This window comes from Rattus norvegicus, chromosome 2 (assembly GCF_036323735.1).
Source record: "Rattus norvegicus strain BN/NHsdMcwi chromosome 2, GRCr8, whole genome shotgun sequence".
Classification (NCBI taxonomy): Eukaryota; Metazoa; Chordata; class Mammalia; order Rodentia; family Muridae; genus Rattus; species Rattus norvegicus.
Genome location: NC_086020.1, coordinates 36154088 through 36178559, shown reverse-complemented (window position 1 = coordinate 36178559; position 24472 = coordinate 36154088). Strand labels below are relative to the sequence as shown.

Below are 24472 nucleotides of genomic sequence, written 5' to 3'. Positions count from 1 at the left end.
TTGTTAGTCAAAATCACATTTTCCTTAAGCAACATAATTCCCGTGAGTTCAATCTACCTCCAACTATTAGACTGTATTCCTTCTGTTAAAGCCAAGATCAAGTTTAATTACAAATGGGAAATCCATTTGCTCTCTTATGGTTGTTGATGGTACTGATTCTAGGGGATTTATTGGAAAGAGGATCCTGACATGATTTTTATTACCTTCAAGTAACCCAAAAATCTTTCAGAGGAGAACATGAGAAAATGAGGTTTGATTGAAACTTGTAGGGGTGACTGTTGGCTCCATGACCTACCAAGTCCTGTAGCCACGATTCCCACGATTCCCCAGATTAATTAATGTGCATTTTCAAGTTGATATTTTTAAACTGTGTCTTTGGATGTTGACTAGCTACAGCATTTTAGCAGTGGAGGGGAAGTTCAATTTGACTGGGTTTTTCTCCTTTTCTTCATATTGAATGGAAATTTTAGATTCTCTTAGGTAGATGTATGAATAATACCAACAGCCTGCCAAATCCTAAATTCTTGGAATCTAGCAAACAGCTTTATGTAAAAGAGATTACCGATCAGGCCTTTATTTCTCTAGAGGTTGGATTTGAGGACTGTCTAGCACATTCCTGGCTTTGGGGCCAGTTTGCAACCAACAGAGCAAAGGATAAAAGTATTTATTACAAAGTCTCACTGTTTGGGGCAGAGTGTGCACTCAGGACATGAATCTAAACTCTCCCATTCCCACCATCTCACTGGGGTAACTGTTAATTCAAATCACTGAGAGAGAAGTCTCATTGGTTCAGCCCATCTCGTACGGAAGTCTAGAAGAGAAGCTGTAGGATTTCTACGCCATGCAGGGGGAGATATTCATTTGCACTGACTAGTTTTATGTCAACTTGGCACAAGTACAGTCATTGGAGAGGAGGGAGGCTCAATTGAGAAAATGCCTCCATAGGCATAGCTTGTTGGGAATTTTTTTTAAAACTAGTAATTGGTGAAGGAGGGCCCAGTCCATAGTCCTGAGCTCTATGAGAAAGCAGGCTGAACAAGCCAGTAAGCAGCACTCCTTCATGGCCTCTGCACCAGCTCCTGTCTTCAGGTTCCCGCCCTGTCCTGACTTCCTGTGATGATGCACAGTGATAGAGAAGTGTAAGCCAAATAAACCCTTTCCTCTCCGAGTTGCTTTGATCATGATATTTCATCACAGCAATAGTAACTCTAACTAGGATGTCATTTCTTTCTTTTTTAATATTTTTATTAGATATATTTCTCTATTTACATTTCAAATGTTATTCCCTTTCCCACATTCCTGTCCATAAGCTCCCCTCCCCCAAATGGGTGTTCTCCCCATCCACTCCTGGTACCACCACCTCCAACATTCCCCTGCACTGGGGGTCCAACTTTAGCAGGACTGTGGGCTTCCCCTTCCACTGGTGGCCCAACATAGGCAGTTGGAGCCCTGGGTCGGTAGGATGTCATTTCTTTACGTTGGCTTCCAAGAGCTAGAGATAGGAATGGTCAAGCCCAAAGGAGCTGGGTCTACACGGACGCTTGTTTCCCAGACCGTGCTCTGGAAGACACAAGCACAGGCGCCTTTCTGGTAGACAGCGTTCTCTGTTTCAGACAGCTGTGCAACAAGGTTTAGTTAGGTGTGGTGCATACACCTGCCCTCCTAGCAGACGGAGAGCTGAGACAGAAACATGACGAGCTCAAGGCCAGCTTGGGCTACACTAGGAGAGCCTGTTTTAAAATCAAACCAAACCAAACCAAACCAAACCAAACCAAACCAAACCAAAACAGCAGCAAACAAAGCTGAGAAACCAAAAATCTTCTTTCAAAACAGGAACAGCTTATTTTTTTAAAAAACAAAGTTAGACGTGATCTTTAGGTTCTCTCTTAGCTGTATGACGCATATTTGACCATCACTATAGCTGTGCTGTGACACAGTGGTGGGTATGGCAGTGGGAGGAAGCACTGGAGCTGCGGCGTACGGTAGGAGACTTGGGCAGGGTCTTAGAAACCTCCCGGTACTGAACAGAGGTGAGGTTGACGAAAGCTTCAGGGAGCCGGTGGTATCTGCCTCCCTAGAGCCACAGAGAAAGTGTTTGTTGGGCGTGTGTCTATTGTGCGTGACCCGGGTAGGAAGGGAATTCCAAGGATTTCAAGGTATCCCAGGGCATGTGTGTATGGGGAGGGGGTTGACCCACCATCACCCAAGCTCTGTCACCTTACAGCGGATGAATCTAAGACGCAAAGCAGTGGAGAGCTGAGTTTTGAGCCATTTCCCAGAGGCATCATGGGAAGTTGTATTAGGGTCTGAGGAATTAAACTCTATTCTCCGTCTCTGGATTTTTTTGATCTATTCCTTTTGTATCTTCACTGACTTTATAGATAGATGTGGTGTTTTTTTTTTCTTTTTCCAGACTAAAGGGGATAAAGAACTTCATTCTAGTTAGTTTGTCAAAGTGATGGGGAGGATGGTGGGCAAGTTTAGCAGTGTAAATAAGAACTCAGCTGACGGCAGGGGGTGGCGAACCAGTGACTCAGCTACAGAGGATTTATTTTCCAGTTTTATTTTAAGCACATGCTGCTGACCGGTCCTACTAAATAGAACAAGGTTGGAGACGCTGTTTTTCACGGTGGTTAATGGAACAGCTGTCCACGTGTAGAGGAACTTGTGAGTGCCTGTGTGTGCACACATGTGGCATCTCTGTGTATTACTTATGTGGGTGCATGAATACATGTGTGCACGCATGCAGATGTCAGGGTCGAATGTCATGTGTCTTCCAGTCTCTCGACCTTATGTTTTTAGGCAGGGTCTCTCACTGAGCTGGGGCTCACTGGTTTGACTGGAGTAGTGGGTCAGTGAGCTCCAGCAGTCTGCCTGTCGCCATCCCCTCGGCAGTGGACTGACAAACTACACATGGCTTCTGTCGACTCAAATAAGTTTGTGCATCAGGTACTTTACCAATCTAGCCATTCCCCCAGTCCTGAGAGAAACTTAACACACATTTTTTTTACCTAAGGTTGTCCAGTGTCCTCTCTGGCTAAACCCCATAAAGCAACTGTCATGAAGGTTACCTGAGAGTCTTCATTAGTGGTCTTACATAGCTGGGAACCCTGACCACTAAGAATTAGTCAGGCAAGACAGGAGCCTGTGTGTCTTATCGATGACTACAATACTGAAGAAAACATCTCTCCTTCCCCCATGAAGCATTAATTTCAAATAAATTCTCAGGGAAGAATGGGGCCGTGTGAACGCCTCCTCCCTCCATGACAGGACTGTGAGGATCTGTTGTACAGATAATCACAGGGGTTGTGTGTTGCTACACAGAGGCAAGTCTGCTGTCAGGGTAGCCCAACGGCTTTCTGATTGGATGGAAGATACTCTTCACAGAGGGAACGTATGCCTGATACTGTGTGAACCCAGTCATACTCTTGTGGTTGGGGAAAGCTTCTGATGTTGTCTTGCTGAATGGACACGATGTGCCTGTCAAATTGCCTTCTAGGTCATGGTTTATGTTCACAGATGCACGCTGCTGTCTACTTTGGTCATAGAAACTTCTTTTTTCCCCAGTGGGCAGGGCTAATTACAGAAGATCGTAGATGGTTAAAGAGAGGCGAGTATGTTGGTTTAATGCTGAGCTGTGAAGGCGAATATCCATGTAACCCTCGCCAAGGCTCAGGGAGGAAAAGGGAGTAGGAGAGAGGTGTGTGGAATGCTGGCTTCCTTCCACTCTTGAACTCACAGTGCCTGTGATTATCCACAATCCGGTCAGAGAGCGGGGATGGGTTGAGGGGGTGTTGCTCATGAGGCTCCACACTCCCCTGAGAATTTATTTAAAATTAGTGCTTGATGGGGGGGGGGAGAGGCATTTTCTTCATGGCTGTAGCCACTATAAACAGCCCCCTACACGTGATTCTGTAAACAGTTATGATTAAACTGGATGCTTATTAGAAAATGATAAAGCATGAAGGGAGATTGGCGGAAGAGGAGGAAGAGAAACCGTGGGGAGTGGGTAAGTAGGCAATGGGAAGGTGAGGACGGCCAAGCTGCATCAAGAGCATGTGTGGACTCATCATAATGAAGCCCAAACCCGATGTGCGTGATAGTAAATGCATTTTATTTTGTTAGATAAAGCTGTGTGGTCTTATAAGAATCCACTCTGGGCCGCTCAGGCTATCTTGCAGCATTAAGAATTGCACTTCAAATCTTGACCTTTCGAATGTTAAAGCTTTGGCTGGGGAGGTGGGCTCACTGGCCCTTGCTGCACACATTTCATGATTTGAGTTTGGATCCTCAGATCGAGTAGGAAAACCTGGTGAAGTAATGTCTTCAGCCCGAGTGTCCCCTCAAAGGCAGATGGAAGGGAAGACAAGAAAAAATCCAGAAGCCCAGAGCTAGCCCAGAGCTAGCCCAGAGCTAGCCCAGAGCTAGAAGAGCCCAGAGCTAGAATTTCTGGCTTCTGTAGTGACAAAAGGACATGTGTCAAACAAGGCAGTGAGATGAGGACTGATAACCTGAAGGTCATACTTTGACCTCCATACATGCACCGTGGTGTGTCATGTGTGTGCTTCTGCTCCTACGTGCTAAGAAGGACTCCACATACTCATTTGTTTAATCTGAATTCTAGTCAATTCTACCTTCCGCTCCTCACTTCTTCCCCCTTTCACAGGCTGTTCCTAACAGATCCATCCTCCCACCTCCATCCCCGGATCTGAGAGCAAAACATTTTTTTTGTTATTTACCTGAGATTTAGGTAGTCGTGTCACCCATCCTTAACGTTTATGTCCTGACTTTGCTATAACACGTTGAAACATTCTGGAATTGCAATGGAGAACAGAGGACCTGGCAGAGGGACCACATGACAGTTGAGACAATGTCCCAGGTTAAGCTTCACCCTCTCCTCAGGCTTGCTCCACTGTCTGTGCTGGCTTGATCTATAAACCTCTCTCCTTGCCGTTCAGTCAGCTATGTGGAGGAGAGAACTTTCTGATCGTTAATTGCTACTAAAGGTCATGCCTTTAAAATATTTTGTGCTAAATAATTTTGATTGGGCTTTAGAGAAAGGATCCTTCCAATTACAGGCAGACACCAGAAACTGAATGGTGACAGCAACATGGATCTTAAATGCCAGTTATAGACTCTTGATTTGAATGCTCCTTGCAGAGGCCTCACGCTTCTTAAAGTGCTAAAAATGATCTTCAATTGCTAGCTTTAAAAAGGGACATTCTGTCACTTCTTGTCATTCTATCTTATGTAGGAAAAATAAAAATATGGTGTAAGGTATGAATCTAATGTAATTTTCCCAGAAAGCTAGTGGTATTGTGGTAGGCAAGACTAGAACACTTGTTAACTTATTATCTGTGTTCTTAGGGACGTCGTTAATTTCTTAGCATCTTAAGACTGAGACTTAGAAGATCAGTGTGCCCTTGATTTTCCAGTTAGCTCCAGTTTGTGCTTCGCTTGGTCTTGAGCTCCATGGATGATGTCAGATGTGTCACAAGTACTTTATGAAACCATTTATCACAATTTTAAGAGCAGGTCCAGTAAGTCACAATGCTGGAACTCTAAGTGGCTGCTCTAGGGACAAAGAACTGGCCAGAGAACACACCATGTTTTCTAGTAGTGCCTAGGCTTACAGATGATACTCTGTAAAGGTTTATTGTCAGTATGATTAAGACTTAATTACTTTAATATTTTTATATGTGTGGATGTTTTGTTTGCATATATGTCCCCATACTACTTGTGTGCCTGTTACCCCAGGAGGCTAGAAGAGAGAGGGTGTCTGATCCCTTATAACTGGAGTTACAGATGGCTGTGAGATGCTACATGGGTGCTAGGAACCAAACAGGTCCCTTGGAAGAACAGCCAGTGCTCTTAACTGATGAACCACTTCTCAAGCCCCTTGCCTGACTTTTAAAGCCACTTTAAACCAAGCTATGGCTGCTATGTCTTCAAGTCATTCCTGTTGGTTTCCAACTGGATCTGCTCCCTGCTTCTAAGTATAACGTCTTGCAGATTGTTTTTCCCAGTGTACTGAACTGCAGCAGTTAAGGGATTGGGAAGGTCCCTGCCTTAGAAACAAGCCCCTGTGACCTTTGCCTCCTGAATCCTGAGCCAAGTGAACAGCCTTCTCATGAACGGGTCCCCATCCTCTTTGGAGGAACTTGGCAAACCTTTCAACAGCTCCAGGATCTTCAATTGGGACATCACATACATGTTTTGTACGAACCCAGCAACTCTGAAGATGTTTTAAATAAGTGCTTAGTAGGGAGAGCCCTTTCCAGAGAAAGTTACTTCACCCCTGAGAGCCCCCTCCCTCTGCTCTCCTGTGGCTGCCCCATGTCCTTAGGCAGAACATCTAACCATGTCTTCTTTGTAGTTTTAAATTGTCCAGGAAGCTGCTTTTAGCAAGTGACATTGGCGTTGAGTAAAGGCAGAGCAAAGGTTTGCTAGATAGAGAAGGTGGAAGTTACCTTAGATGGCAAAACAAAGAATTAACCTAGAACAAATATATTTCCATGACTAATGAGTTGCACCTGACTGTGGTCCAAGTGGCTGTACTGGAAGCTAAGATGATCTTTGGAACCAAAGTTCCTTTGACACGGGAGTGATGTGCATGCAGCCTGGGAAGAGACAGCTTCATTACACTCTGGCTGGCTACCTTCCTCTTTTGCCCCCGTAGCTGCTTAGTGAGAGCCCAGCGTCTCATTCTGTTGCATTGCTTCACCTTTGCTGTCTTCTGTGTATAGAACAAAGTGTGGCTTTCCCAGCTGAACTTTAGAAACGGGTGCAACGTGGAATTAGATGTAGCCCTAGTTGCCCATACCTTAGTTACATCTGATGAGTAATTTGTACTATTGATATTACTCAACTTCAGGAAAATGACTTCATTTGCATGGGTAAAGTTTTGTGTGTGTGTCTGTGTGTGTGTGTGTGTGTGTGTGTGTCTGTGTGTGTGTGTCTTTGTGTGTGTGTGTGTGTGTGTCTGTGTCTGTGTGTCTGTGTGTGTGTGTCTGTGTGTGTGTGTCTGTGTGTGTGTGTGTGTGTGTCTGTGTGTGTGTGTCTGTGTGTGTGTGTCTTTGTGTGTGTGTGTCTTTGTGTGTGTGTGTGTGTGTCTTTGTGTGTGTGTGTGTGTGTGTGTGTGTGTGTCTGTGTGTCTGTGTGTTTCTTGTCTTCAGTATTTCTAGGATCTCTGGCAGTGCAGCCAACTATGAACATAACATGAAAAAAGTCTTAGTTCTGAACTTCTTTTTTGCTATAGTCATTTTGGGGAAGCTTTACTTGGTTATTTTTACTGGAGTTGTGTGTGCTATGATTAGAACAAGAAGACTTAGGAGAGTTTAACTTGGCAGGGAAGAGAGGCGACTGAACAGAAAAATGTTTGCTGGAAAAAGAATCAAATATTCAGGATACCCAAGATGGATATCCAGTAGAAGCGTGGAAATAAAGTGGGACACTGAAGGATGTCACTTCTGCAGTTTGTATTTTGGGTCTCATATCGAAATGCCTTAGGTGTATATTTAATGGCAACAGAGAGAAAGACAGTAATGGCCTGATAATTTAACTTACTTTTCTCTTTGTTAAATTAAACTCTTCTGTCTTGTCCGTGGCATCTCTATTGAGTTTTTACCCGTGTCTCCTAAGAAAATGGCCTTATTAATTTTAATATTTCATTGCAGGCTAACAATCTCAGAAGAATAGATTTGTGCCTGATTGAACTGGATCCTGAGATGTTTCTAAATGAAAGCCTTGTCAAATATTCTATTTCCCTTCCGTGTTTCAATATTTGAATTGTCATCTAACAGAATAGCTTTCCTGGGCTTGGTTTGCCCATGTGGCTAAAATGAAGTTGGTTTATTTTTTTATTTTTTATTTTTTTTTACATTATTTGCAGGGTAGTCATACTTGCTAAATTAATTTTTGAAGCAATATTCTTACTGTAAGACTCACTGTTTTGTGATGACTGCCACCCAATATGAATTGAATGAAGCTGTTTTAAATAAGAAAGGTTAAATTTAAGAGAACGTTTCATGTTGTGTTTTTCTGTTTAAAATTGCTCATTTTAGCTTGGTGGTTTAGGCATTATACTTATAGCATAAGTAATAGGTTTGTACTTTAGAACTTAAAAAGACCTACCCCAAAAAAAGATATTTTCCATGTCTGCCTTCTCCCCATGACTGAAGCTCAGGGCTCTCCTAGTTTCAGGATGTAGTGTTTCCTGCAAACCACGGGCAAATGCTGGATCCATTAGTGTGGAGATCTTGCCACTTGTAAACAGTGTTGAGGCATAGATGTTCATATGACGTCCTGATCAAATTTAAACTGCTTTAGTCTTGTTCCGAGGATGCGCATAGGGGTATGTGGCAGGCAGCGGAATAAAGTTTCATGTATGATGACCAGGGATGGCTATCCATGCGTGAGTATGTGCTGGTCTCTGGGGTTATGTTGATGAATGGAGTTCTTCCAAGCCTGGTAATGATTCAGGGCCATCTGTGAGACATTTGCACCTAATCGTTAGTCAAATCTTGCCTACATTCCTCATAGAATCTCTGCCTCTTTCTGTTCTAGTGAGCCTTTGCTGTCTCTGACCTCACTGCTAGCACATTCCCAGCACGGGGATCAGTTCCACCTCCAGGAACCGCAGGCGCGTGCTTCCACACTCACGGGTCTTTATTCTTCCACCTGCCTCCGCACCCTGGCTTGTAGTGCCTTCACTGCACCCTTTCTCCTTTCTCAGTAAGCACGTGACCCATTCCTGCAGTCCCTCCTGCTTCGGCCATCCAAATGCTGGGGCTGCAGGCATACACCACAATGCCCAGCTTCCCTTGCCCTTTGAATCGGCAGGACCTGTTACACATCGAGTGTAACATCTAGTGGGGCGGACTCAATCCTTTTTGAGTTCCTGTCACGGGTCACCTTTTTAAAATACCCCAGTTATATCCTTCATGCTGTATTTCTGTCCACTTATCTGCTTATAATACTTTTTTAGAATATGCAGTGTAGAAAAAAATTAATTAATAAATTCCAGCGACTGGTTTTCGCTACCCGCTCCAAAGGTTTATGAAATGAAGGACGGGCACACAGCCTTTATATTTTGATATGCCTTAAACAGTGCAATAGCTGGGCCACTTCCTAACCTCCATGTGGTTAATCCACCTGCCACTGATAATCCCGAGTTATTACTTACCAAATTCTATTTTCTACCTGGTTGCTCAGGATCCAGAGGGCTGCCCACCTGGGCCGACTCTCCTGTCTTCCCTTATTCTCAGATATGGCCTCTCTCCTCTACGTCTCCTTCTCTTAGCACAGCATATCTCCTCCTTTCTCCTCCCTCTCTGTCCCAAGCCCAGGAATCCTAAAAGTCCCAGCTGTCTGTCCTGCCCAGCCATAGGCTGCTGGTATCTTTCTTTACCAATCAGAACCAACTGTGGGCAGGTTCCCAGTGCTACTGGTCAGTCTTGGGGGAGGGAGCTAACTGGGTCTAGGATGAAGCTCGCTGGTATGGAGCGTGGGCTATATGTATGATGCCCTTGGTTCAAACCCCAGCGTGGTAAACAAAAGAGCACTTACATATAAATTATGGTCTTTGGCCCTTACTGGTCTTTTAGTAGTGGGCTAGCAGGTTCTTACCGTTCGGGCCTGTGCCGGATCCTTTTTTGTTTTCTTCTTGAAATGGGACGGAGACCTCTACCTCTTCTGATAGCCAAAATGGCTACATCCAGTTAGTTTTCCATGTCTTTTAAATGTTGCCACGACTCTTTTTGTTGTTGTTGCTGCAACTGCTAGGGTTTTGTTTTTGTTATTGTTTTGTTTGGGTTTCTTTTTTGTTTGTTTGTTTTTAAGTGCTGAGAATGGAATTCAGGACCAAGTGCTTGCTAGCCAAGTGCTCAACCAGCAGGATAAACACCATGTCCACATGTTGGATCACACACTTGCTTCCAACTCAGCTTATTAAGCCAGCCATTCTTAGACTTGAGGTTCTGCTGGCTGATCCAGGGGTTGAATGGTTATACTGCTTCAGTCTTTGGCCTTTTGTTACCCTGGTTAAGTCTTCTTCATATGCGGTCCTTCTGGAGCCCCAGGTGAAATGGCAGAGATGACTGAGTCCAGTCGATTCTGTGGGAGAAAGCATAGCTTTATTTGTAGTACATGCCCCGTTCTGTGGTATCAAGTACTCCCTTCAGGGGTGACTTCTAGCTAACTTAAGTGACATCAGTAGGAAGAGTTGACTCGGTTAAACGTCACTGATTTGTATAGTCTGAGTAGCAGTAAGATGTTGTAAATGAATGGGAAAGTTATATGTTTTGAGGACACTTTTATATTTAATTAGGAATTTACATAATTTATGTCTTGTTTATTGAAATGCTTATACATTCCTGGAATTTTAACAGTAAGTCCTTATGAGCTGGTCCAAGCTGGCTTTGGTATGGCACTGAGTTAACTCAGATACACATGGGGCAAAAGAGCCTAGGCTCAGCACCTTAGAACTGGACCATCATCTTCTGTTCTCATCCTTCTGCTCAAAGCAATTCTTCTAGCAGAGCTTAAATGAACAAGTGAGCCAGCCCTCACAGCCGAGAGAGGGAGCTTCCGTATCCCATGGGAAAGGGTGTGTCTGCCTGGAGGGAGCTTTTATTCAAGGTAAGAGAGGTCCCAAAAACACTAGGAGGTGTGACTTTGTTGGAGGAAGTGTGTCGCTTGGAGGTGGGCTTTGGGGCTTCAAAAGCCTAAGCCAGGTCTAGAGTCTTTCTCTTCCTGGTGCATGCAGGTCTGGATGTAGAACCCTCAGCTACTTCTCCAGTGTCCTGTCTGCCTGCATGGTCCCTGCTACGATGACAATGGACTAGACCTCTGAACTGTAAGCCAGCCCCAATTAGTTTCCTTTACAATAGTTGCTGCAGTCATGGTGTCTCTTCCCAGCAATAGAGCACTGTCCAAGACAAGGACCTACTGTCCTGCTCACTGATGTCATAGGCAGACGGCCTACAGTTCTTTGCAGATATTATGCCCAGGGCTTCATTCTTTGCTGCCTGTGAGCCCAAGAACTCCCTCAGCTTCCCGTGCCTTCCCCATGGGGCTATCAAGATGAATGTCAGTTTCTTTGTAACTTAATCTTGAACTCGAGAATCTCATAACGTTTGCTGTGTTCTGCTTCTAGGTATAATGCCGGTAGGTTCTGTGTATGTTTAAAGAGAGGCAATTACATAAGGGTTTAAAAACAAGGAAGATATAATTACTGGGTTATATTAGTGATTGGCCAACAAAGTTACATGGTGGTGTGCTAGCACCCTGTAAAAATATCATTATTAATTATCATTATTTTTACATTGTAAACTATGAAATGAAGGACTGGAGAGGCTAACTGGTTTCAAGGCCTGGGCACTAAAATACAGCGTAATGCATTCCTCAGCTGGAATTTGCTTCATCACAGAATATAGTTGGAAATGTTAGGGTCTACGTGCGTCGAAGTGCAGGCTATCCAAGAGAGGCTGCGACTGCAGCAGCCCATGCCCACCGTGCCAGACTTTCAGAAGGATGGCCCTTGGCATCTGTAAGTTCTGCATCAGCAGATTTGACCATTCGTAGGCAGAGAAATACGGTTACAAAAGAAAATTGCATCTGTGCTGAACATGTACAGATGTTTATCTTGTCACCATCCCCTAAACAATACAGTATAACTATGTTTATATAGCATTTACACTTTATTCATTATTGTATCTAGAGATGGTTTAAAGTACACAGGGTGGGGGACTGTAGCCCAGAGGTACTTGGATAGTATGTATGAGGTTCCCCAGCACTGCCACCGTGAATAAAACACACAGGAGCCCATGTGGAGGCTATGTACATATGTAAATAGATTATTTTATCTAAGGTGCTTGGGCTGGTGTAGATTTGGGGATCTCAGGGAGATCCTGCAACCAATCCTCCTTTGATAGCCCTACATGGCTAGTTGCATTTCATAAGTGCTTGTATAGAATACATGATTAAATGTCAGTGGTAGAATGGCTTTGCTGGTTATTCCTATCCCTCTTGGCTTTCCTCGTGTTTGTTTCTTTGGCAACAAGGAGGTAGAAAAACACAATGTAACAAAACATTTAAATCCTTTTTAAGCTCAAAAAAAGCCCCATCAACTTGGATTATTCATATTATTCCAACCTGTTTAAAAGTGATTGCTTCCTATTGCCTGTGTCTTAAGACTATAGTAATAATAGATTTGTCAGCAAAGCAGTCATAAATTAGAATCTTTCCATTACTCCAGGAAACATTGGGAAGAGCAGTATGATAGCATCCATTTATCTCCCTAAATATTGTGATACCTGAAAGGTGTTTTTCAACCCTTACTGCAATCTGAGAGATGCTAGCATAGGTTTTTTTCTTCCTTATTTTGACAGTTGTTTTAGCCACATTGCCTGCTTTTTTTTTTTAACAATACGCTCAACTTTGGGGCTTAACCTTTGGAGATTTGGCCGTGAACGAACACCATCTTTAAGTGTTCTTGAGGTTTTTTGTTTTGTAGGAAAAAAAAATCACTTTCAGTACTTGAGACAAATATTATCCTTGCTTCTTCTCCTCACTAAATCTTCCCAAGACCATTTAAATGAGGGATTTTTAAGCTTTGCTACCTAATGTGAATCTGTTTGCCTTTGTGAATTATGTGACTTCGCTCTTCTAACTTACAGGGAGTGGTTCACATAGTAACGTGTGACGCCATGGCATGTCCAAAGGCACTGACTTTCTGGCTAGATCCCCGATAGGCATGAAGAAAAGTCCATTCTTGTCATCTATTTCACTTAAAAAAAAAAAGACAGAGGGTCTCAGTCTATAGGCCAGACTGGCCCAGAAGTCATGGTGATCTTCCTGCCTTCGCCTCCTGAGGTTATGGGATTATCATCATGGACATCATCTACCCAGGTATCACTTAGCTATATTCTCACTTGTTTCTGATAGTGCTATACTGTAGGGTAATAATATACATTGACCTGGCATCATAACTACACATTGATTCTCACGCCACTGTTCTCAAGCCATACCCTTTCAGCATTTCTTCCTTTTTGCTAACCTGGGGGTGCAAGCTGAAGAAATTTAGATCTGCAAGTTTTCATTACTTCCTGTGTCCACTACTGTCAGCTGGGTGACCTCTGCCCTTTCGTGGATCTGCTTGTTACCAGTTTTCTCTGTGACCTGGTTGTTCTCATCGTTGCTCAGGCGGGGTTCTTTCCCGTGTGAACCCAGAATTTCTCTACCAAAGTTGTGGAAGCCTCTGACTGTAGTGTCAGGTCTACACAGTTGCTTCCCCAGGCTCCTCCCAATCTGCCCCTTTCTGTATGTTACCCGGGAAACTGTCTGCCCCATGGTCTGCCCCATAGTGTGAATTGTGCTTGCCTTCCTTCCCTTTTGGCCAGAACATTCACATTTCTGTCCTTAACAATGACTGGTGAGCTTCCTGGGCACTGTGGGAAAGGCCATCTCTAGTCTTTTCCAGCTCTCATCTGTCAAACTGCAGTTTGCTGTATCTATCTCCAGAGGGTTCCAGCCTCTCCTTCCTCACATCTTTCTTGTAGGCCTAGAACCTAGACATAGCTTTCTGTATTGTGCATTTTTTTCCAACAGTGTGTCTAATTTTGTGTGTGTGTGTGTGTGTGTGTGTGTGTGTGCCCGTGCATATGTGCACAGATGCATGTGTTTATGGGGACCAGAGGACAACTTTAGTTGCCTTCCAAAAACAAACAAACAAACAAACAAACAAGAAAACACCCAGCTATTTACCTCTTTTGAGACAAAATCTCTTATTGGCCTAAAGCTCACCAATTAGTCTAGGCTAGCTTAGTGTTGAGTTCCAAGGAGCTGCCTCCCCAAGGCTGGGGTTGTAAACAAATGGCACCATACCAAGCTCTTTTATGGGATTGAACTGAAGTCCTCATTCTTACAAAGCTTTCAGATAGAGCCATCTCTCCAGCTCTAGTATAGTTTATTAATTCCGATAACATTTAAATTCCATAAGAATGCTTCTTCCACATACGTTCGGGTACAGTGATGAACACTGTAAGCTTCCTTTGGCTTATCCAACAGATGTGTGTTGACTGTTTTATGTTTTTGAGACACTAGACATTGACATTTGGCTTCCACCATTGAATGAATCTAGATCCCCGCCCTCATGGACCTAACATTTTGATTAGAGAAGCAGATATGAAATAAATACTTGCCCCAAAGGAAACTGGACTGGAGTAAACTGGGCTTTAGATAGGATGGTGTCTTGGGGTTTTTATTGTTGTGAAGAGACACCATAACCAACAGCAACTCTTATAAAGGAAAGGATTTAATTGGGATCGGCTTACCGTTCAGAGGTTCAGTCCATTATCATCATGGTGGGGAACATGCCAGGAAGCAGGCTGACGTGGTTCTAGAGAAGTAGCTTAGGGTTCTACATCTGGATCCTTAGGCAGCAGGCAGAGAGAGAGAGAGAGAGAGAGAGAGAGAGAGAGAGAGAGAAGAGAGAGTGACACTGGGCTTGGCTTGAGTATGTGAAAACTCAAAGCCTATCCCTAGTGACACGCTTCCTCCAACAAGGCCACACCTACTCCAACAAGGCCACACCCCCTAATACAGCCATTCCCTATGAGCCCATGGAGATAATTTTCATTCAAACCTATGGTGGTTTGAATAGGTTTGACCCCTATAGACTCATGTGTCTGAATGCTTGGCTCATAGTGAATGGCATTATTAGGACACGTGACCTTGTTGGAGTAGATGTGCGTCATCCCCATTTTGCTCCCCATCCCTTCAGAACCGTGACCTGAGATGGAAAGGGAGGCAAAATGACTGGGGGGTGGAGAGGTTGAAGGTAGAGCTTGATGGAGACCTCAGGCAACAGGTAAACACAACTGGGTGAGGGTGAGACAGACTTCTCAGGAGGCAAGCTTTATTGAACAGCTCCTTTAATTAGGAGAACGACAGCAATTTAAACCTTTCAGGGTGAGTGTACATCATTGGCTGGTGCTAAGGTGCTGGGGATGTCTTGTTTGCATAAGGAGGAATTTCCAGGTGCTGCTGGACATGGCATTATAAGGGGAAAGGAAGTTTAACCTGGCTACAGGCTATGTGACCTTCTCTGGTAGGGCAAAGGTGGGAGGAGCACACATACATGCAAGCCCAGGGTGGCCCAGGGGGTTTGGGGAGCCTACTCTTATTGATCTCAGGACTAGATTTCTAGGGTTTGGGTAGGCCTCTTGCTCCTGACCTGCTCCTCACAACCCCGCAGCCCCACAAATGTGGTCTTGTTCAAGGAAGTGTGTCTTTGGAAGGGCAGGCTTTAAGGTCTCCTGTGCTTAGTCACACCCAGTGTGGTACACAGTCTTCTGCTGCCTGCAGATCAAGATGTAGAAGTCTTTTTGTTATTTTGTCTTTTTTTTTTTTTCCGGAGCTGAGGACCGAACCCAGGGCCTTGCACTTGCTAGGCAAGCGCTCTACCACTGAGCTAAATCCCCATCCCCAAGATGTAGAAGTCTTGACTCCTCCACCACCATGTCTGCCTGCCTACTGCCTTGCTTCCTGCCATGATGATAATGAGCTGAACCTCTGAAACTGTAGGCCTGCTCCAATGAAATGGTTTTCTTTATAAGAGTTGTCTTGGTCATGGTGTTTCCTCACAGCCATAAAACCCTGATTAAGACATCAGCACAGATGGGCGCAGAACCCCCCTGAGAAGTCATGTTTATGAAAGACCTGATACTGGAAGTTTGGGAAGTAGTACTGGGTGATTCTCTGCGGGGCATCTAGGAATTAGGCATGCCCTTTCTCTTTCTCAAGACAAGCGCCGATCTGTGGTTGCTGTGGGGTAGAGAAACTAGAGGGATCTGTCTACCAACTTTATGAAAGTATGTTTAGAGGCTGAGAGGAGTGGCTCGTTCGGTAAGGAGCTTGCCGTGAAGGTCCCCAGTACTCATGTAAGATGGATGGGCATGGTGGTGCACACCTGTAATCCTGGTGCTGGAGAGGAAGAGCTGGAGAGATGGCTGAGGTGAGCGCTAGGGTGTGTGAGCCACTGTGTCTAAAGAAAGAAGATGGAGAGGGATTGAGGAAGACACCTAAAGTAAGCCTCGGCCCTCTGCAATGCACTTGCACACACATGCACATGTCCACGAACATATGCACACACACACACACACACACACACACACACAAATTAAAATTTAGGTACGAGGAATTTTCAGGGGATAGTAACTGAGTACTTCTGAAAACAGGAAAATAAAGCAAATCTACTCATTATGTGGGTGTTGCCAGAGCAAAGCCAAAGCCAGAATATGGATGTTTGGTTCCCAAACAGTAATAAAAGGAGACAAGAGGTCAATTGCAAAACGATGATGATGATGATGATGATGATGATGATGATGATGAAGAAGAAGAAAATAGAAATTAAGAATGCTAGTTGGCAAGCCAAGATAGTCTATTTGGAGAGTGAATTTGACAGTTTGGTGATCTTCGTGCAAAGTAATCTTTAATTGGAGGTTGCCCTGCCTTCCCTGCCCTGTGCCCTTCACTCTCTTTCTCCTTCTCTGTCTGTCTGTCTCTCTTTTCTTTTCTTCCTTTTTCTCCATTCCTTTATTTTTCTCCCTCCCTCCTTCCTTCCCCTTTTCCTTCCTTTCAGAAAAACCAGTCAGAGCCAGCTTGCCCTACAGTAAATACCAATACCTGTGAGAGAATAGAAAAAAATAGCTTCCTGCCAGGATGAACACCCGGAGTAGCTTTTCTCTGAAGGAGTTTGCATTCCAATTTGGGAAACTAGAAGCAGCGCTCAGTAATTATTCTGCACTTTCTCACAGAGTGTGAGGTGTGCCTGTGCTAACTTTCGTGCTGCAGGGATTGGCTCATTAATAAACAGGCCAATCCAGCTGCAAGTGTGCTAGGTGGAACCTGTTCTCAGCGTAAAGAATGACACAGTGCCGAACTTTCAATGTGTTAAAGTAGGAAAGGAGAGAAATCCACATGCCATTAACAATCAGCCCCCGTGACTTTTATTTTTTTTTTAAGCTTGCAAAGTAAGTATTGGAAATTTAAGCCCTTTAGATGTTTAATGACTTCGAAAATTCAACGGTGGTGTCTGAAAGTTAGGAATGGCTTCTCAAAGGAGATGAACCAAGAAGCTGGTAATAAAGAAAGTGAGGCAGGAAGGAAGTTATCCTGGGGCTGACGGTGCCAGTGGGGAATTCTGCAGAGGGGCCATGTAGAGGACAGTCTGGTTTGTACCAGTCTGAGTCATGGACTGACCACTGCCTAGCAAACATCACTTAGATTTTTTTGCTTTAAATAACTCTGAGCTAACGTGAATGTGGCGTCTGCCTAGGATCTGCTTCCTCTAGCATATTTTCCCTAGAAATTGCCTGTTTGGCTGCTGATGAGTTTGGGGATGTTGTTCAGTTCGCTCCCATTAAATTCCACATTTAACCCTTTTCCATTTATTCAGTAATTGCCACAGCTTCCCTGGGTGTGTTAACTCCGCTTAGCAGTGAAAATAAGTTGGTAGGCAGCACCCATCTGTCTCAGGGTTATCTGTTTAGGTTTTTTTCTTTTTTCTTTTTTCTTTTTGTAATTGGGAATGAAGAAGCATGAAGTGTATTGATCAGAAGACAGTGTGGGCGGGACTCTAGATTCGATTAAAGAAACTCTGATAACCCCACTCGATTAGGTTCACTGGTTCCTCTCTTCAGTGGAGAGACCGTCCTAAGGTTGCTCCTCTGTGCATTTTGCATGGCAAGCACGTCTTCCTGACGTGACTTGCCTTCCCGAAGGAAGAGCATCTTTCAGTTTTTTTCAAGTGTACTAAACATTAGACTCGCATATACTTTATAAATTTACGAAAGCAAACACTTTCCTTCTCTCATGCCTTGGGAAGGAAAAAAATGCCTTTGTTTATACCCACGGGACAAAAATTCTTGGGTATGTAACTCGTGTAAGTTCAAATATTGGGTATATTGGCTTCATTTTTCCTAAGCAAAATTGTATTTTGAGAGCCCATATGTCTCACTTTGCCTCATAGTATCAAATCTCTCTCTGTTTCATCCATTTACTTATTTTTGCAGTTACAGAGCAAATGTTATTCACTGCATTTCTGAGAAGATTCAATAAAAAAATAAGAAACACGAGAGAAATGTTCAGAGGTTGTGTAAATTATTTCTACTTCATAGACTGACTGTTGGTCAGGTGAATAAGATATCTGTCTTGGCCTTCTAGTAATGACCAAATCCAGTCACAGTTTACCGTTGTTTGTGTACTTGGATGTCTAACCTAAATCAATAGCCTATCTAGTTTACTGGGTGACAAGGACAGATAAAAATTATCATTGTTTTAACAGAGGACACTGCCTTATCACCAAAGAGAATTATCTCCAGAGTCTTGAATCCTTTAGCAATCTGCAAACCAATCACAATTGGACAGTGCCCAGAGACCCTTTAACATTCTAATTGTACCCTCATAGAATAAACACCACACCACCTCATCTCGCAGGGAGAAGAAATTGCATATTCCTTATTAATATGCTGATACCCCATTTCCTCCCGATCGAGTAGCAATATTTTTCTCCTTCAGCCTTTTGCAACTGAAGGTGAAATTCGTATTTGTGATATAATTCCCCATATACGTTGCCAGCTAATCGGATTTTTGCTTCCGTAAATGCATGGTCCTGAATGGAAGATGCATGCAAGAACACCATCCGCAGGGGCAGAGTGATTCCCACGCAGTGTAGGGGTGGGGTGGGGAGGTGCTTTCTCCAGGTCCTTCCTTTGTGCTTTGCTGCTTGTTGTTTTCTTTAACCCTGGGCGTGGCCGGGAAGTGCACCCTGGTTATTGATAGTATCTGGGTTCTTTAGTTCTAATCCTCCGTGGCAACATTTAGAAATGGATTAGAAAAGGGAACATGCTTATTCAGGTCTGGGGTGGACCAGAGCAGAAAGGAGAGAAAAAGATGCACAATCCTGACCCGGGTCCTTACCGTCTTCTACAGTGTTCTTCTGGGGACATGTGCTTGTGTTGGACACAAGGGTGGCTGTCCACATAGTTTATCTGGTAGACCCTAGAGCTCTTTAGATGGTCTGCCCTCCAGGACCAGGAAACTTGCCAGTTCCCTTTCACAGGCGATGATGGCCTCCAAGAACATGGCCTGGGTTACAAAGATCAAATACCGGGGGCTGGGGATTTAGCTCAGTGGTAGAGCGCTTACCTAGGAAGCGCAAGGCCCTGGGTTCGGTCCCAGCTCCGAAAAAAAGAACCAAAAAAAAAAAAAAAAAAAAAAAAACAAAGATCAAATACCAAATGGGAACCGAGGACTTTAGGCTTCGTGATTTTTACCTTTTCAAGTTTTCATCACAGAGCTTTTAGACATAAGCTACATGCCACATGTGGTTTCAGGCACCATGGAGAACATACCCTAGATTGCCAAGCTGAGCCTTTTAGATTAGCCTGTCTAGACTAAAAGGGACTGCAGCTCCCACTTGGGAAAAAGTGTCACAAAAGACCAGCCTATTTCCAACCAAGTTTTATGTAAGCCCAACTGTTAATTATAGAACCGCTGTGGGGTTTCCCCCCTCCCCTTCGTTCCTTTCAAATCAATATCAAATTAAAGCTAAGCAAAGTGGGATTGCCAAGGCAACAACCGGCAAACAGTCTTTAGAGTAATACACGGTACCGAGAGGAGAGTGAGTTACCTGTACTGTTGAGCTGAGTGCTGAGAAAAGCCTGCGAGGTGCGGTGGGAAAGGCTCATCTGCGTCTCAGTCCCAACCTCCGTCTCTTCACAGGGCTTCCATCCAGTGACCTTTGAGTGGCCTGTAAGTGCTGGGTACTGTGCCCTGGTATAGGGATGCTACAGAGTAAGGAAGTTGGTCCTCACCACAGTGGAAAGATAGATGTTCCTGGCTGACAGCTGGGAAGTAAGCATCAGTGAGGCCCGAGGATGCAGTTGAGGACCTGTCGGCTGTTAATGGCTGTTGGTACTCACCCACCCACCTCATGAGACAGAGACTATGGGTACACAAACTCTGATGTTCCTTTTCACATGGGAGGCTGAGTGGGTGTTCGAGGTTAAATGATTTCTAGGTCGTAAGGAAAGCCAGACCACTTTCTCCTTTAAGGATTCTGTGTTAGAGGAACTTAGCTTCAAGTAACCCCAGTAAGCCATGACTTAGAATTACATGGTTCAAGGGTTTTTCTTTCATTTAATCTAGAGATGCAAAGAAGATGTCTTCATGAGGAGTTTATACCATGACAAGAGGACAAGAACTATATCGATGTAGAGGCTGCTGTCTAGTGGACCCCACTAAAGATGTCAGAGAGAGAGGGATACATGCCCGAGAACATAGACATTCCTTTCGGGTCCTCTACAATAAGACATTTTCTGTTAGGGGAGTGGTGATGGAGACCCCTTTGGCATGTAGAAGGGTGTCTGTGAATATCCCAGAGGCAGGGTACTTTCACCACATGGCTCATGGTAGTAGTCGCCAAGAGATGGGCTGTCCCTAGGAATGAGCCTCTCTACCCTGCAAAACGGGAGCACGGATTGCAGAATGAATGTGTACCTCCTCTTGAGGCTGGCTGCGACTCACCCGAAGACCTTGTGAGTGTACTTAGTGGCACTGCGTTGTCTTTGGGTCCTCAATGGCAGTGATAAGGGAAGTGGGAACCCCTGACCTCAAGCTAAGAGATGCCTTCTGTTGCAGAACCAAATGTTTCTGTGGCTTTTTGGGGGAGATTTAAATTTTTTTAGATTTTAAAAAAAATTTGGGGGGTGCCAGCTCATAGTTTAGAAGCATTATTTATGTGCAGATAATTACCTTGCTAATGATGAAAATGTTAAATACTATAATCCGGACTCTTCATTAATGGGGGTTGGATTTTCCAACCCTGCTATGACTTTTTTTCTAGTTACTTTTATTTAATTAAAGATCACGTCTTCTTAAAAGCTTAATTTCTTTTAGCAGCAGAGAAGTAGAGCCAGTCTCTCCATACTTTTGCCCTACTGAAATGGGAAGGACCCTATGCTACCCAGTCAGTACATTTCTATTGAAAATGTGGTGAGTTACAGATTCTAGGGAGAATGCTCCTCCATGTAGTTTGTCAGTTATCAGTAACATGCAGGTCAGGGAGGATTGGATTCAGTGGCAATCTGAACACAGCTGGTCTGTCTCTCCACATGGGAAGAGGCAGGATGTAGCAGTTCACGGCTGCTGTACCACCTGCTCACGCCCTGTGGGAGCTGGGTCCTCTCAGCATTCTCACTGGTTCATCCCCTCATGGTGATAAGATGGCTGCTGCACTCCCGGTATCACATCTGCGTTCCAGGAGTGGTGAAGCAGAAGGTCGGGGCTTCTCTGCTCTGTGCTTGACTTAAAACTTTTTAATTCGCGTCACTGGCAAGGGATGGCTTGTGAACATTCCATTGCAGAGGAGCCCCCAGAAGGTGGAGATTCTGTTTTTCCTTTTTTGGCCTGGGCATGTTGTTATTTTAAAATATATCTGGACTCTGCTAGTGAGATAAGAAAAAGGCGATTGGCAATCAGCTCTAAGGTCTGCTGCAACACTCGGGCCAAGGACTTTCCAAGAAGCCTGTAAGAGAATTCGCCACATCAGCTTTGAGGCGAAGCAGTGAGCATTCCATCCAGCGAGAGGAAGACCAAACCAGGAAACTCAAAGGAAACCAAAGTAGACGACACTTGCACTTAGCCCTTCATAACTGGGAAAAGAAAATGGGGTCCAGAGACATTTCTTAATAATTCTAAATGTCAGCACGTTCTGAAATATTTAGTAATGGTTGACTTGTAGGGGATGAGTAGTTTTTATTTTGAGAGAGGAAAAAAAAATGTGGTAGCATTTTGTTATAGGCGAGTGTTTTTTTTTTTTTTTTATTTGTGCCTAAAAATACATGTTATAGATGCTATAAAGCCAAAGGGATCTATGGGTTATATAGCTATAAGATTAATTCTCTGGTGATGATTTGAGTTAAAATATAGAGGTTTGCAACACTCCACTGTTCCCAGTCCTTAGTGTAGCAGTCAACACTCTCCCAGTTTTGTTTTTGGCTTTGTTTTTGAGATAGGGTTTTTCTTACTAGGACACACTGGTCTCAACCTTGAGATCATCCCGCTCCAACCTCCTGAATGTTGGAATTATGGACACCCACATGAGTTTAACACTTTGTATGGCTCTAGTGCTGTTTTTACTTTGTTGCATTAAAAACACTTTTTATCTTTTATTCCGCTTCATGGAGTTATCTGACTTATACTTTTTATTAAACATTTTAATTTTTGAGATTATAATGGAATCACGCCATTTCTCCCTTCCCTCCCCTCCCTCTAAACACTCCCATTACCCACCCCTTTGCTCTTTATCAAACTTATGGTCTCTTTTTCTTCGATATATCGATATGTCTATATCTATTGCTATATATAGCTCAACGTTCCTAAATGCGTACGCAGGATCTGCTCAGAGGGTACCGTGTTACTTATACACACGATTTCAGGGCTGACCATTTGGTGTTGAATAACTAATTCCTGTACTCTTCTCAGGGGCGACGATTTCTCCTGCTCTCAGGAATCCTTATTCACCTACAGTGCTTTGTCTAAGGTTGAAGCCTCCTGCCCTCTCCCTTTCCACATTAGAATGCCTAGTGGTATCCTGCTTGGTCAAGCTGTGTTGAGGCAAAGATGCTGGTGAGGTCTCATGGGTGTCCCTTCTGATATTTCCTAGGAGACACAATCACAACGAATTCCCTAATCCTCTGGTTCTTTTGATGTTTCCCTTGCCCAAAATGATCCCTGAGCCCTAGGTTGCAGGAGTTGTGTCATAGGTGTATCTGTTGGATCAGCATGCTTCTCTGTAATGGTCTCTGTCCATCATAAAGAGACATTTCCTCGCTGATGGGGGAACTACACTTACCTGTGGGTACAAGGACATGTAGTTAGAATGTAGTGAGGGGTTGTGCTGCTTTAGTAAAGTGGCAGTTGTAGGCTCTCTCCCAAGATTCACTAGCCCTGAATAGTTAAGGTAGATAGATTTCTACTACCGGACATGACTTCCCTCCTGTTCAGCGGATTTTAAGTCCAATCAGAGATTAAGGGCACCTAGTATGAACCAAGAACTCCTCTAGATTCTGAATATAAAATTGTGAAAACAAGAAGTCTGCACCCAGGATATCCACTCTCAGAGCATTGACTGTGTTCCTCACAATCTGATCCTGGGATTAGCTCCGTGAAAATACAGATTGGACCACTCTTACTCCCCTTGCATTTATTTTTCCATCTTTGGGAGCTCTGTGGGCTGCACTTGGGACATAATAATTAGGCAGTCTTTGGCTTCTCATGCAGAACGTAGGCGACCAAGGTGTGGGGAGGGCAGAGATTCTCTTCGGAGTCTGTCACACCATTTCATTTTGAGCTCTTTATTTCATGATTCCATCATGCGAAGTCCCACAGCGTCCTTTTCTTTTCTAATTAAATACTGTAATACAGCCAAGGGTTTTTGTTTACTTAGGTATCTCTCGATATGCTTAAGCGCTCTTAACACGCCACACTTAGGGCGTGTAAGGAGCTTATTTTAAAGTCGAAGGGGCAGTGTCACTTTAAAGGAGATAGCCTAGTAATTAGAGCGCTGAGCATGCTGGGTGCTTTTTATTGCTTCCATATGTTGAAAGATAATGAAAAGAAGAAATTAAGAACAAATCAAGGCTGTGGCCGTAGATGGTTTAGCTACAGAATATGCAAAAACAAACAAAAACCAAAATGACACAACTATAACAAAATGGTGTTTCAATAGAGAGATTTATTTAGTTGTGGAATATTCGATGGCTTCGATGTCTCTTTGCTGAGTTCTCTCTCCATTGTGTCCTAATGCATGTGTCATCTGCTCCCGTGTATGCTATGTGCACATATTTTAGTGCCTTAAGAGTATGTCAGCATACAAACATCCTGTCTTTGAAGTTCGAGTGGCTCTCTATTCATGGAAGCCAGACAGTCCCAGACTTATCAATATTTCTTCCATCCATCAGGACTTACCTCATGCCTCCTTGATTTCTCAGCAGCTGAACAGGGCAGATTAGCAGTCCCACCACCAGAAAGCTTGAGGTCTGTAACTTGATTTTTGAGATAGGCTCTAACTTTATAGGACAAAGTTCGTTGGCTCAGTTTGCCTAGACAGTCCATCATGACAGTGGTATGGAGCGTGAGACGGCAACACAAAGAGTCAGGAAGCAGAGGCACACTGATGTCACTGTTCAGCTTAATTCTGTTCTTTTCTTTTAAAAAATTTCTATTCATGAGTGTGTGTGTGTGTGTGTGTGTGTGTGTGTGTGTGTGTGTGTGTGTGTGCACATGCGCACTCTAGTGCAAATGCTTACGGAGGCCAGATGAGGGCACTGGGTCATCTCCAGCTGAACCTATTGGTGGTCCTGAGCTGCCTGATATAGGTGTGATAATCAAATTTTTTTCTGAAAGA

General features: G+C 43.9%; 1 protein-coding gene across 12 annotated transcripts in view; it reads left to right on the top strand.

Moving 5' to 3' along the window:
- Positions 1–24472, top strand: part of Mast4 (microtubule associated serine/threonine kinase family member 4) — a 591901-nt gene that overhangs the window by 40531 nt on the left and 526898 nt on the right. The window lies entirely within an intron of this gene.